Below are 15475 nucleotides of genomic sequence, written 5' to 3' on the forward strand. Positions count from 1 at the left end.
ATACACCTTTCTGGCTTTTAAAAGTAATGGTATTAAGTGAACAATGTGTTATTTTGCATGTTTTAATAATTTTAACTCAATTAAATTTTTAGTCTGCTTTATAATTGATAATTAGTCCAGACTCCATATATTTGCTCAAGCTGAAACCCAAGAGTCATTTTGTTTGTCTTCATGCCTACGCACCCCACATCTAATCCATCTGTAAGTCTTGAGAGTTCTACCTTTGAAAGATATGCCAAATCCAGCATGTCTTGCCAGAGAGACACCTTCATAACTTGGGCTATTCCAGAGCATCCTATTGCTTCTGCTTTTGTTCCATTTCAGGCAATTTTCTCCAAAAACATTTTAAAATAAACATTTAAACATTTTTAAATAAAAATCAGATAATTTCACTCCCTTGCTCAAAACCTGCCAGTGTCTTTACTGTTTTCAACTTATGCAGAAGATAATTCAAACTCCTAGTCATGGCCTGAGTGCCTTATATATTCCAACCTCTACCACTTCTATTCAAGCTACACTAGCTTCTTGCTCCTCTTTGAACATAGTTGCATTAATGAAATGGAATTTGCATTTTACAGGCTAAATACCACAATGATTTTCTATGAGGTCTTACGGGTTATAGAATTCTTCTGTATGATATTCCCTTTGAAAAACCACATCAAGAAACACCTCTTAAGGCATAAGTAGTGCATAAAAAGAGTGGTAAGTCCTCTTATTAGGTGACAGAAATATGAATGAGAATCTCCTACACAAACAAAATCACCAAATAGAAAAAATATTGTAAAATAAGATTCAATGCACAATTTTTCATACCCACTGGCATCCAATTAGATCATAGATGCTGTGTTTCAGAATCATCAACTTATATCTGACCTGTTGGCTAGCATAATCCAATTTACACAAAAAATCTTTTTAGAAAAGCCATACAAATCTGACAATCATATGGTTAACTTTTGTTTAATAAGCAATAAAATGTTGAACAGAAAATATTTGCAATATTTGCAGATGACATGGTATTACATAGAGAAAACCCTAAAGATGCTACCAAAAAAAAATGTTGGAACTAACGAAAGAATTCAATATAGTTGTAAAATACAAAAGCAATATACAGAAATATGATGCATTTCTATACACTATCTAGAAAGAGAAATTAAGAAAACAACCTCATTTACAATTTTATGAAAAAGAATAAAATACCTAAGAATAAATTTAACCAATGCAGTGAAATTCCTCTATGCTCTGAAAACTATCAGACATTGATAAAAGAAATTAAAGAAGACACACCAAAAAATGGAAAGATATTTCGTGCTAATGGATTGAAAGAATATTGTTAAAATATCATACTACCCAAAAAAACAGATAAATTCCAATGGCATTTTTCACATAAATAGAACCAACAATCCTAAAACTTGTATTAACCCACAAAAGACCCCAAATAGCCAATGCAATCTTGATAAAGAAGAATAAAGCTGAAGACATCACACTGCCTGATTTCAAACTATATTACAAAGCTACCCTAATTTGAAATAATATGGTATTGGCATAAAATCAGACATGTTGATCAATGGAACAATAGAGAGCCCAGAAATAAAATCATATACTTATGGTCAACTAATTTATGACAAAGGAGGCAAGAATATACAATGGGGAAATAACAGCCTCTGTAAGAAATAATAATGGGACAATTGGATAGCCACATGTAAAAGAATGCAATTGGACCACTATCATACCCCATACACAAAAATTAACTCAAAATGGATTAAAGACTTGAATGTCAGATATGAAATCATAAAGCTCCTAGAAGAAAACACAGGCAGCAAGTTCCTTGACATTACTCTTGGCAATGAGTTTTTGGAACTGACTCTAAAACCAAAATAAATAAGTGAGACTACATCATCTGCACAGCAAAAGAAACAATCAACAAAATGAAAAGTCACCTACTGAATAAGAGCAAGTATTTGTGAATTGTATATCTGAAAAGGGGTAAATGTCCAAAATAGATAAAGAACTTTTACAACTCAATAGCAAAAGAACAAATAATCCCACAAAAAAAGAAAAAAAATGAGCAAAGGATCTGAATAGACATTTTTCCAAAAAAAAAAAAAAGACATACAGATAGTCAACAACTTTCTCAAAAATTGAAAGCAGAATTACCGTTGATCCAGCAATTCCAATTCTGAGTTTTTATCTGAAGAAAATGAAAACACTAACTTGAAAAGATATATGAGCCCGTACGTCCATTGTAGAATTATTTACGGTAGCCAAGACATGGAAATAATCTACGTTTCCACAACAAGTGACAAAACAAAATGTGATATACATTTTATTCAGTCATAGAAAAGAACGGAATCTTACCATTTGTGACAACATGGATGCACTTTGAGGGCACTATGCTAAGTGAAATAAGTCAGAGAAAGCAAATACTATACAATCTCACTTATATGTGGAACCTAAAAACAAAAAAAAAAACAAGCCCATAGATACAGTTAACAGAGAAAAAAAATGGCAATTGCCAGAGGTGGTGGATGGGCAGGGGAATGAAATGGGTGAAAGAAGTCAAAAGACACAAACTTTCAGTTATAAAATAAATAAGTCATGGGGATGTGATATGCAGCATGATGAGTACAGTTAATAATGTGGTATTATATATTTGAAAGTTGCTAAGAGACTAGATCTCAAAAGTTTTTATCACAAGAAAAAATTCTATATGTATGAGGACAAATGGTAACTAGATTTATTTGTGGTAATCATTTTGCATTGAATGCAAATAATGAATCATTATGGCTTTTGTTTGCTTTTGAAACGGAGGAAATTTTATTACCAGAGACAGCTAGGATGTTAACAGGGTCCAAGGAGGTAACTGTGGCCCTGCTTGAAAAATCACTGACACACTCCCCATAAATACTGTGAGAGAGAGTTGGATGGGGAAGCCATCCTCCATTTGAGGGAAGTGCCCCCCCAAAAAATGGATCCTCACCAGAATCCCACACTGAAAATTGGAGAAAATGTGCTTCACTTCCAGCAGGGGAGGGGACAAGTAACTATTTGGAAACAGGCCCAAGGCATTCTGGTCTTTTTTAATGAGGCCTACCCACAAGAGAAACTATTTTACCGAACTCTCAAATCGTTATGTTGTATACCTGAAACTAACATAATGTTGTATGTCAATTATGTCTCAATTTAAAAAAAAAAAAAAAAAAAGGAAAAACACTAATACCAGTATTAAAATCCCTAAAAAGAGAAAAAAGAAAATACGAACATTCATCTTAATCTTACATCAGAGGAAGAAATTAGGCATTTAAATATACTTTTATCACACATCATCTATTTGGGTAAATACTTTGAAGTACAATTGGATTTCCATATATAGAGAAAGGATCCCCTTAGAAGTATTAAACAGAAGTTGCTTAAAGTCTACCTCATATTACATCTAAATACAATGTCTATCACATATTTCACTCCTTACACATGTTCAGAAGTTTTTTGTGTGTTTTTGTTTTTTTTTAAGATTTTATTTATTTATTCATCAGAGACACAGGGAGAGAAAGAGACAGAGAGAGAAGCAGGCTCCATGCAGGGAGCCCGACATGGGACTCAACCTCTGGTCTCCAGGATCATGCCCTGGGCTGAAGGCGGCGCTAAACCGCTGAGCCCCCCTGGGCTGCCAGCTCAGAATTTTTTCATCTGTAGACTTTCCTACCATAACAGTATGCCCTTTTTGTATACATATATAAAATGTTTCCTAATTATTATAGCTCTATCCTCACTCTAACATTTTAAGAGTAAAATGGTTACTTTACAACTCAAAAGTTAAACTTAAAAAACCTTAAGTATATAATATTTCTTAGAGAGAAGAACTATAATTCTCAAGCTGATAGGAATTGGAGAGATTTAGTGATACTCAATCCAGCTTAAAATAAAGTTGCTGTCCTGTCCTTTCCTAAGGCTTATGTCTCTGACAGCAAACATAATTAAAGCTATAGAGAGAGAAATCACCAGTTGTTCTGAATCAGTGAAACGTGACAACCAAGAAAATAATGCTAAAGCTTTTTTTAAAAAAAATCTCAAGTACTGATTCTACCCACAGACCCCTTTTCTTCTGTGTCATCCTTAACAGCAGATATAAATACAGAACGAACATGAATCAATAGAAAAGACTGGGGAGAGAGAGAACAATTTAGGGAATTTTTTGATGTATTATGGTTCACACACACGCAATCATCCAGCAAGCATGACATTCTCCTCAGCTCTGATCTGCTGGCACCTGCTCACTCTTCTAGTCAGCCCCATGGTTTCTCTATCTCACTTCCCTCCTGTAAACCGAATGTCAGCTCAGGTGCCAGAAAAAGTAGGGTTAAAACTTCAACATCTGTTTCCTACTAAAGTCACAGAAATCTTTTGTCAGTTGCTTACTCCTTGGCCTTGCTAGGAAAAGGTGGCTACAAGGAGGAAGACTGCTAAAGTGAAAAGAGTCTATTTTAAATTTCTGTCATCATGATTAAACACGATTTTCTCCAAAATGCCCTAGGGTCTCATTTTGAACCAAATCTTTTCCTGCTGGCATGTTTCTGATTCACTGGCACTTACCCACCTGCATACCAGGGATATGCCATCTTTAGAGGAATTAAAAAGAGTTATCACCATGAACTCAGACTGTGTTGTATTCAACTTATATATAATATGTATATTTGACACCACTCTGAAGAGTGTGGTTTTCCTGAAACTGGTTTTAGCAGGCTGCATGATGGCTTGGCAGTCTCTTAGAAGCAACACAGAAGCCATCAGCATGATTCTCCCACTGGCTCTTAAACTCAGAAGTGGGCAATTGGTTAGTACTTATTTTAGAAAGCCTGGCAGGTCGTTTGCTCACAACTGTGCACCTCTTCTAAGTCTCATGCTAGTGAGCTCTATTATTATAAAAAGCCATACATATAATTAATCCACATCATCATGCCACCTTGTCACCTTTGGACCAACCATGCTTCACATACTACAGAAAGCCTAGATTTTACTCCATGATATTGCCATTACGCTTAGGATAAGAACTGAAATTATGTCAATTATTTTTATTTTCATTTCTTAAAAATATGCAAGGTTACAGACATTTTTCCCTAAAAGCAGATGATACAAATCCAAAATTCCAAGAATGATTTGTTTGTTCATTTTTATTTGTTTTGCTATATATATGCCTGTGGTGGATAAAAGAAGTGAGGATTGGGCTTCTGGACATGAGCCTTTCACTTTCTTACTCTGTAACCTTGCATAAGTCATCTTAGTTTCATTCCTTTAACAGTAAAATGGAAATAACAATACACGTCCTCTCTATCACACATTATATAAAATCGTGCTAGATAAATGTAAGGTTTTTGCACTGAGTTGAAATGTGAATAAACATGTGTTTATAAAATATGCATTTCCATTGAAAACATATATATTAGTAAAAAGAGTGTTTTGGCAAGAAAATTGGCTGGCAACCAAAGACTTGTGTTGCAAATTGCCAATTCCAAGTAGTTTGGCAGAAAAATCCAGACAGAAATCATATACCTCCCTGTGATGATTAATTTTATGTGTCAGTTTGTCTGGACCCTGGTGCCTAGATATTTGGTCAAACACTTTTTCTAGATGTTTCTGTGGAGGTGTTTTTCAGGTGACATTAACATTTGTATCAGTGGACTTCAAGTAAATCATATTGTCCTCCATAGTGTGGGTGGGCCTCATCCAATCCATTGAAGGCCTGAATAGAACAAAGGCTGACCTTCCCCAGAACAGGAAGGGAAGTCTGCCAGCAGACAGCCTGCAGACTTCAAATGAAACGTCAGCTCCTCCCTGGGTATCCTGCCTGTTGGACCTACCCTGCAGATTTTGGACCTGCCAGTCTCTATTATCATGTGAGCCAATTCCTTAAAATAAAGTCTTCTCTCTCCCTCAATCTCTCTCTACACACACCCTCAGTTCTGTTTTGTTTCCCTGGAGAACCCTAACTAATATACCCCCTAAAATCCATGTGGGATGATTGACTAATCTTGGCCAAAGGAATATAAGGAAAGTGAAGTGTGTCACTTCTGCAGGAAGCTATTTAATTATCGGTGTGCTTTCTCCACTTTCTCTTCTCCTCCTGTGACATATGTGGAAGCCACATGTGGAGTATAGTTACATGGGGTACACAAGATGGATGAGGCCTGAAGATTGGCCCAAGAAGGAATGTGTGTATTGGATTTTGTGTGCATGAGAAAAATATTATTGTGTTAGGCCACTGAGATTTGGGGATTATCTGCTACAGCAGCTGGAACTAGTTACCCTGACTAATGCGGGTATATTTTATTGTGTACAAATTGAACAAAAAGGGAAAAATTCTGCTTTTGTTGAAATGCAAAAGAAAAAAGCAACTCCTGACACCTGGAAACTATCCTGAACACTTTTCACAGAACACCAACAGCAGACAAAGCACTCTCTGACTATAAGAAACAAGACTGGAATGAGTAAGTCATGGGAATCGAAGGCACAGCATAGGGAACATGGTCAACGGTACTAGAACAGTGTTGTACAGCAACAGATGGTGGCTACGCTTGTGGTGAGCATAGCTAACCTATGGAGACGTTGAATCACTATATTGTATACCAAAAACTAATGTAACATTGTGTCAACTATATTCAAATTTTTAAAAAAGACAGAAACAAGACTGCTCTATAATCATGTTTAAACACAGAGAAAAATGTAAACATTGTCCAAACCAGAAAAAATAATCCAACATCTCCCTATCTAGAGTCATATGAGTGAATGCTGCCTAGTTTTAGCTTCCTCTAGTCTTCCCTCCTTCTAAGGAAGATATATTAAATACCCAATCACAATTAGCCCTGCTTCCTGACAGCATCCAATCCAGAACAAGGCCTCAGAAAGAAGATTTAAGATTCCTGAAGTCTTCCCCCAAATCACCCAAGCAACACTGAAATTCTATTTTAACAGTCCTTTCCAACACTCTACTGAGACACTCTGCAATTTCCCATGACCAGTTGTGTGGTCTCCCTCAATGGCTCATTACAATAAGCATAAACCCAAACTGTCTAACTACAGGTGTGTTCTTCATGGTCTTTAGCTGGAGAGCATCAATATGGGTAATAATTGTACCCTTAGAAAATACAGAAATTGGACAAAATTATTTCTAAGACTATTTATTTGATTCTAACTGCCTGTGGTCATGCTGATTTTCAGAGTGGGTAGATGAAAACAGCTTTTCTCTATACCACATAGTGAGACTCTATAATCAGCAACAACATTACATTTGGATTAAATTGCTATTTTTTTAAAAATGTGTTTTTTTCTGAATTTTTAGCTTGGAACATGTCCAAATACTTATTAAAGGCTTGTTACTTTGTATTTGATCTTCTTTTATTGAAAAGTCTTTAATGGAATACACAGAGAATTAATATTTATATTTTAACAAACCAATTTTTATTTTTCTTTAATAAGACTTAGAGAATATTACTCTCCAGAAAACTTTAAATTGTCAAACTTGGAATCAAAAGTATGGGAGAAAGTTTAAAAAGACCTGAAAGATAATGAATTTAAGCTACAGGTTAAGTATGTGTTAACATTTATTTCAATAATATCATTCTTGAGTTTTTGTATGCAAATTTATTTTCCACCTAAGGAAACTTTCTGTGTGTGTGTGTGTGTGTGTGTGTAGCAAAGTGTTTCACTCCTTTTTTAAAATGTCTTTTAAATTCTTAACATCTGTATTCTCAAACTCTACTGTTACTAAAAATTACTAGGTAAACTTTTTAATAATTGGTTTTAGAACAACTGGAAAGCCTTTTAGCTAAGGCAAAATTAGGTCTGTACCTCACACCATGCACTAAGAATAACTTCAAAAAGATCGTATATTTAAAGTTTAAAAAAAATTAAAATTTTCTGGGGCACCTGGCTAGCTCAGTTGGTAGAGTGTGCAACTCTTGATCATAAGTTTGAGCCATGTTGGGAGTATAGATTACTTAAAAATAATATCTTGAAAAAAAATAATTAAAATTTTATGTGAATTGAAAGATATAGATGAGTGCCTTTTCAGCCTGAGAACAGGGAAAACTTCCTATCTTGATACCCAGTAACAATTCAAGAAAGAAGAATGAATAATTAACTAATAATTTTAAAGTATTCTGCAGACCACAAATACTATACACAAAGTTAAAATGTGCATAAAAACTTGGAGAAGTTATTTATAACTGATAAGGGGATGGGATGGAAAGCCAGTATAAATGATATAATAAGAGTTCCCCAAAACCTTAGATAAAAAGACCAACAATCCAGTAGAAGAATGATCAAAGATCAATGATCAATCTTTTCAAAGATTATGAATAGGTAGTTCACAGAACAAGAACACAGAAATGACCCTTAAAGAAAAAAATAGCCAAACTCACTTAAAAAAGAAATTCTAGGGGAACCCTGGGTGGCTCAGCGGTTTAGCGCCTGCCTTTGGCCGGGGGCATGATCCTGGAGTCCCGGGATTGAGTCCCATGTCGGGCTTTCAGCATGGAGCCGCTTCTCCCTCTGCCTGTGTCTCTGCCTCTCTTTCTCTGTGTGTCTATCATAAATGAATGAATAAATCTTAAAAAAAAAAAAAAAATTCTAAATACCACTATAGTGAGAAAATATTGTTCAACTATCAAACTGGTAAAATCTAAAGGTTTGACAAAAAGCTGTTAGGGAAAATGTTAGGAATAAGAATATTTATCAATTTTTGGCAGAAATGCAAACTGGAACTGCCCTTAAGATAATAACTTTGCAATATATAGAAAACGTGGAATTAATAAGTGATTATAGCAAGGTTTCAGAGTAGAAAGTTATAAAGTCGATCAACCAACCATGAACAAGTTAAATTTGAAATTACAAACACATTATCATTTACATTAGCATCTCCAAAAACTGAAATACTTAGTATAAGTCTAACAAAATATGTACAAGATCTATATTAGAAAAACTGCAAAGCTCTGATGAGTAAAATCAAATAAACACTAAATAAATGGAGATTATATATATTCCATGTTCATGAATAGAAAGACTCAAATATTGTCAAAATGTCAGTTCTTCCCAACTTGATCTACAGATTCAATACAATCCTAATCAAGATTCCATCCAGTTATTTTGTAGATATCAACAAACTGATTCTAAAGTTTAAATGGAGAGGTAAAAGACTCAAAATAGCCAACAAGATATTAAAAGAACAGAGTCTAGAGATTGACACTATGTGACTTCATGATTACTATAAAACTATGTGGTATTGGTGAAAGAACAGACAAATAGTTCAATGAAGCAGAACAGAGAGCTGAAAAATAAGCCCACATAAATACAGTCAACTGATCTTTGACAAAGGAGCAAAGGTAATACAATAAAGAAAAGATTGTCCTTTAAATAAATGGTGCTGAAACAACTGGACATCCAAAAATAAATAAATAAATAGATAAATAGATAAATAAATAAATAAAATAAGCAACCTATACACAGACTTGCAGCTTTACAGTAAGAAATTAACTCAAAAAGGACCGCAGAGCTAAATATAAACTGCAAACCTATAAAACTCCTAGGAGATTACATAGGAGAAAATCTAGTTGACCTTGGGTTTGGAAATTATTTTTCAAATACAATAGCAAAGGCATGATCCTTGAAAGAAATAATTGCTAAACTGGACTTCATTAAAATTAAAAACTTGATGCCTGCAAAATATATCAAGAGAATGAAAAGACAAGCAGATGGAGAGAAAATATTTGCAAAAAATACATAATAAAGACTGTTACACAAAATAGACAAAGAACCCTTAAAATTCAACAATACGAAAACAAACAACCCAATTAAAAAGTGAGCCAAAGACTTTAACCAGCACCTCACCAAGTAAGATATATAAACGGCAAATCAGCATATAAAAAAGAGCTTCACATCATATGTCATCAGAGAAATGCAAAATGAAATGAAGACACCACTCAAACTTCTTAGAATAATGAAAATCCAAAACTGACAACAGCAAGTGTTGGCAAGGATGAGGAGCCACAGAGACTCTCATTCCTTCCCAGTGGGAATGCAAAAGGGAACAACCACTTTGGAAGACACTTTGGCAGTTTCTTAGAAAAGTTAATATACCTTTACCATACTATTCAATCTCACTCTTTAGTATTTATTCAGAGAAGTTGAAAATGTATGTTTACACAAAAAATGTTTGTAGCAACTTCATTACCAATTGCCAAAACCCGGGGCACCTGGGTGGCTCAGTCAGTTAAGCATCTGCCTTTGGCTCAGGTCATGATCCCAGAGTCCTGGGATTGAGCCCCATATCTGGCTCCTTGGTCAGTGGGGAGTCTGCTTCTCCCTATCCTTCTACTTATCCCCCTGCGGGCTCTCTCTCTTTCTCTCTCTGTCAAATAAATAAATAAACTCTTTAAAAATAATAATAATAATTGCCAAAACTCTGAAGCAATCAAGATGATCTTCAGAAGGTGAATGGATAAACTGTGATACATTGAATTGCTATTCAGCACTAAAAAAATTATCGGTTAAGCCAGGAAAAAACATGAAGGAAACTTAAATGTATCTGACTAGGTAAAAGAAGCCAATCTAAAAAGGCTACATACTATATGATTCCAATCATATGACATTCTGGAAAGGGCAAAACTATGAAGACAATAAAAAGATCAGCAGTTTGAGGGGTTTGGGATTAATAGGTGAAGCACAGAAAACTATTAGGGCAGGGAAAATGCTCTGTATGCTATAATGATAAATACATGTCTATATATATATATGTCCAACCCCACAGAATGCACAGCACAGATTAGACTGGACCCTAATATAAACTATGGACTTTGACTCACAAGATGTGTCAATGGAGTTTCATCATTGGCAACAAACGCACCATGCTAGTGGGGGATTTTGATAATAGGGGAGATTGTAGATATGTGCGGGCAGGGAGTATATTGGAAATCTATACACAGTTTTTAAAACGATTTTATTTATTTTTTTTTATTTTTTTATTTTTTTATTTAAAAGAGACCATGCAGGAGCAGAGGGGAGAGACAGAGGGAGACAGAGAATTTCAAGCAGACTCCCTGCTGAGCATAGAGTCCTACATGGGGCTGGATCTCATGACCTAAGCTGAAATCAAGAATCCCACATTAATCCAACTAAACCACCCATGTGTCCTTGTATCTTCTGCTCAATATAGTTGTGAACATAACAGTTATGTTCTAAAAATTAAAGTCTGTTAAAAGTTACCAAAAAACATGATTTTACCCTTTGATGTTTCCACCTTTAAGAATTTATCCCAAATATACACTGGAAAAGTATGAAGTTATTTATAAACATTATTGTGAACGTATTTGTAAAATTAGTTACTAGAACCAACCAAAATATCATCAACAATTTCACTAAAGTGGCAGGATACAAAGTCAACCTATAGAAATCAATTGTATTTCTTTATACTAATGATAAAAAGCATCTGAAAATAAATAAATAAAACCATCCCATTCACAATAACATCAAAAAAAAAATAAAGTACTTAGGAATAAATTTAACACAAGGAAGTAAAAGATCTATAAAATAAAAACTACAGAATTTAGCTGAAAGAAATCAAAGACACAAAAAATGGAAAGATACTGTGTTCGTGGATCAGAAGAATTAATGTTGTTAAGATGTCCGTACTGCCCAAAGCCTTCTACACATTCAACACCATCCCAGTCAAAATACCAATAGCATTCCTCATAGAAATAGAAGAAAGAATACTAAAATTTGTGTGGAACCACAAAAGACACAAAATAGAGAAAATAATCTTGAGGGAAAAAAAGAACAAAGCCTAGGTACCATGCTTCTGGATTTCAAGCTATACCACAAAGCCATGGTAAAAAAAAAACAGTACTGGCACAAAAATAGACACACCAACCAGCAGAACAGAGTAGAAAGCCCAGAAGCAAATCCCAGTATATTAAGTCAACTAATATTTGCCAAGGAAGCCAAAAATCAGCCAATAAGGAAAAGATAGTCTCGTCAATCATTAGTGCTAGACAAACTGGAGCTACACATGCAGACCAGTGAAGTTAGAACCCTATCTCACACCACTCTGAAAAATTACCTCAAAGTGGAGTTCCACCTGCAGCAGAAAATAGGCCCCAGAGAGCCCTGAGTGCCCCCCCCACCTCCACAGGGAGCCCAGCTGCTGCAGCGGGCCCAGCCATCATCACCACAGCCATGAACAACGAGGCTGAAGCCCAGCAGCACCTGCCACCCTGCCCTCAGCGCTGCCCACGCCAAGCCCCACACCATGGCCAGCACCTCACCTCGGGGCACCCTGCCAGGACAAGATCATCGCAAGGGAAGACTTTGGGAATAGTGAAATGCATCAATGTATGAAATGGATATGATTTCATCGGTGGAATTACACAGAGGAAGATGCATTTGTATGTCAGACTGCCATAAAGAAGAACCCCAGAAAGTACCTTCGCAATGTAGGAGATGGAAATCCTGAAATTTGCTTTTGTTGGTGCAAAGGCAGCAAATGTGACAAGCCATGCAAGGTGGTAAGTAGGCAGCCAACCCTAACCATTACAGGCACTATCCATGTGGTAGGGGTTCTCCAACCACAGAATTTTTTTTTTAAGATTTATTTATTTATGAGAGAGAGAGAGAGAGAGAGAGAGAGAGAGGCAGAGACACAGGAGGAGGGAGAAGCAGGCTCCATGCCGGGAGCCCGACGTGGGACTCGATCCCGAGACTCCAGCATCACGCCCTGGGCCAAAGGCAGGTGCTAAACCTCTGAGCCACCCAGGGATTCCCTCCAACCGCAGAATTATCGGAGTAGTGAGAGCTGGAAAAAGAAGGGATCAGAGAGTGCTCCCCAAGGCCAGGCCCAAGACCGTAGGCACAGCACAGGTGGGGGTTCCCACCTTACCGTCTGCAGAGCCTGTGGGAGTGAACCACAGTCTTCCAACCCTTCTGTGCAAGGAGAAGTGATGGAAGCTGCTGACCACCAGGGTGCAGGAGAACAAGTTAGACCAGTGAGACGCCATGTGTGTATGGGAGTTATAGATTAGGGTTCCACAGGGGGCCTCCTGGCCGAAGATAGTCCAGAGAAGACGACAATGAAGAAGATAAGGAAAATCATGGAGATGAAACCCAAAGTCAGCAGTCACCTCAGCGTGGGTACCCCTGCAACTTTAGTTACTGAGGCAGATGCCCAGAAAACCCTAAACCACCAGATGGCAAAGAGACCAAAGCAGCAGCTCCACTAGCTGAGAATTCATCCACTTGGGAGGCACAGTGGGGCCAGGCTGAGTAAATACCAGTTTATCATCTCTCCCACCATCCAGTTTAGTCATCCAACAAGAAGAAACAAGTATGAAATTCCAGCAATAAGCAACGAACAGAAGATTGGAGCTAAAGACCTTAAATGCTTGCCTTTTTTCCCATTGACCAGATAGGTAGAACTATCTGCATTATCTATGCAGCATGGGGCTTTTATTATTTTTACCCAAAAACATTTATTTTTGGTAATGAAAAATCCATTTTTTTAAAAAAGCCTCAACACATTTATAAAGGTTTTTAAGTTGTTTCAAGTTTTTAAGTTCCGGTTGAGTTTTGTAAGAACTTCATTTTTAATTTGTAATAAAAGTTTACAGCTTGATTTTTTTTTTTTTCAAAAAAGTCAACAAATGGCAAGCACCTATTAGTAAAGGTCTTAAATAATTATAAAAAAAGAGAGAAAGAAGTAACTCAAAATGGATCAAAGAATTAAATATAGACCTGATACCATAATACTCCCAGAAGAAAATGTAGGGAAGAAGCTCTTTGATACTGGTCTTGGCAATGATTTCTTTTTAGACATAATACCAGAAGGACAAACGACAGAAGCAAAAATCAACAAATGAGACTACATCAAACTCAAAACCTTTTGTACTGCAAAAGAAACAATTAACAAAATTAAAAAGACAACCTGTAGAATGGGAGTAAGTTTTCACAAACCATATATTGGATAAGGCGTTAATATCCAAAATATTTAAAGAACTCAGTCAACTAGAGATTTTTCCAAAGAGGACATCCAAATGGCCAGACATATGAAAAAATGTTCGTGACTAACCATCAGGGAAATGCAAGTCAAAATCACAACGAAACATGATTAGAATGTTAGCCTCACACCTGTTGGAATGACTATCATCAAGAAAAGATAACAGGTGCTGGCGAGGATATATTGAAAACGGACCCCTTGTACACAGTTGGAATGTAAATAGGTCCAGCAACTATGGAAAAGAATATTGAAGTTCCTTAAAAAACTTAAAATAGATCTCACATAAAATCCAGTAATTTCACTTCTGGATATATAGATATATGTAAATGTTTTTATTTACATAAAGTTCAAAACCAACCTACAGTGTTTGAAGTGATGGCTAATAGGAGGACTGAAGACATATAAGTAAATGTAATGAGTGATCTTTGGATCTTAATTTTAACAAACCAGAAAAAAGACATTTTTTAGACAAAGAAAAATTTATAAAAATTTATAAGTGAATTATTAATTTTGTTAGGTGTAATAATTTCGTGGGTTACGTAAGAAGTGGACCTTTTTTTAGGAATTCATTTGATGCATGTTATGATAAAATGACATAATACCTGGTATTTATTTTAAAATGGTTTTGCTTTTGAGAACATGTGTTTTAAAATTCTTCAGCAAAATAAAAGGAGCTATAGACAAAGCTAAGTTGGCAAAATATTGGTCATTCTGAGTCTTAATGGCATATATGGAAGTTTGTTATAATATTCTACTTTAGTGTATGTTTGAAATGTTTCTTAATAAAAAAAACTTCTTAAAAAATTAATTGAATATGAGATACTCATGAATAAATTTAACCAAAAGAACATGAAAGAAGGAAGAGAAAAAGAGAAGGGGGAGGAGGAGGAGAGGGACAGAGGGAAGGACTCCAAATGAAATCTTTGGGGCCATTAGTAAGGCCAGAATGTCCAGATTCTGCAGAGTATGGAGACAAGGATGATCCAAAGGCAATGGCCAGGAGATAAAGCAAAGCCAATGTAGTCCACGAAACTGGCTCATCCATCTCAAGAGGTTAGGCAAGGTAGCAGAATTTAGGCAAGCAAGAACAAAATGTAAGGCCAGGAACACAAAACAGAACAAAAGGTTTAAAATGAAAGAATACCAGTCTGGAGTTGCACACATGCGTAAAGCCCGTGATTCTGGTTATAATTAGGGAAGAATCCTTCTAAGGTGTGGTCAAACTGGATCAGAAAAATAAAGAAATAGAAAAAAAATAGAAATTTTTATTTCAACAGAATATTCAGTATTCAAATTAACTAATTATTTATCCAAGGTCAGAATTAAGTCTATATCTGAAAATTCAGTTTGTTGTTGTTGTTGTTGTTGTTGTTGTTGTTGTTTAATGAATTCCTACTACTTCCATTGTACAGTTTTAGTGACTGAGACTACACAAATTAGTCC

At 35.7% G+C, this 15475-nt stretch overlaps 1 pseudogene; it reads left to right on the forward strand.

The window, feature by feature from the left end:
- Positions 1-13306, forward strand: part of LOC121474073 — a 32248-nt pseudogene extending 18942 nt beyond the window's left edge.
- Positions 13307-15475: the final 2169 nt, after the last annotated feature.

The sequence above is a fragment of the Vulpes lagopus genome, chromosome 12 (genome assembly GCF_018345385.1).
Source record: "Vulpes lagopus strain Blue_001 chromosome 12, ASM1834538v1, whole genome shotgun sequence".
NCBI lineage: Eukaryota > Metazoa > Chordata > Mammalia > Carnivora > Canidae > Vulpes > Vulpes lagopus.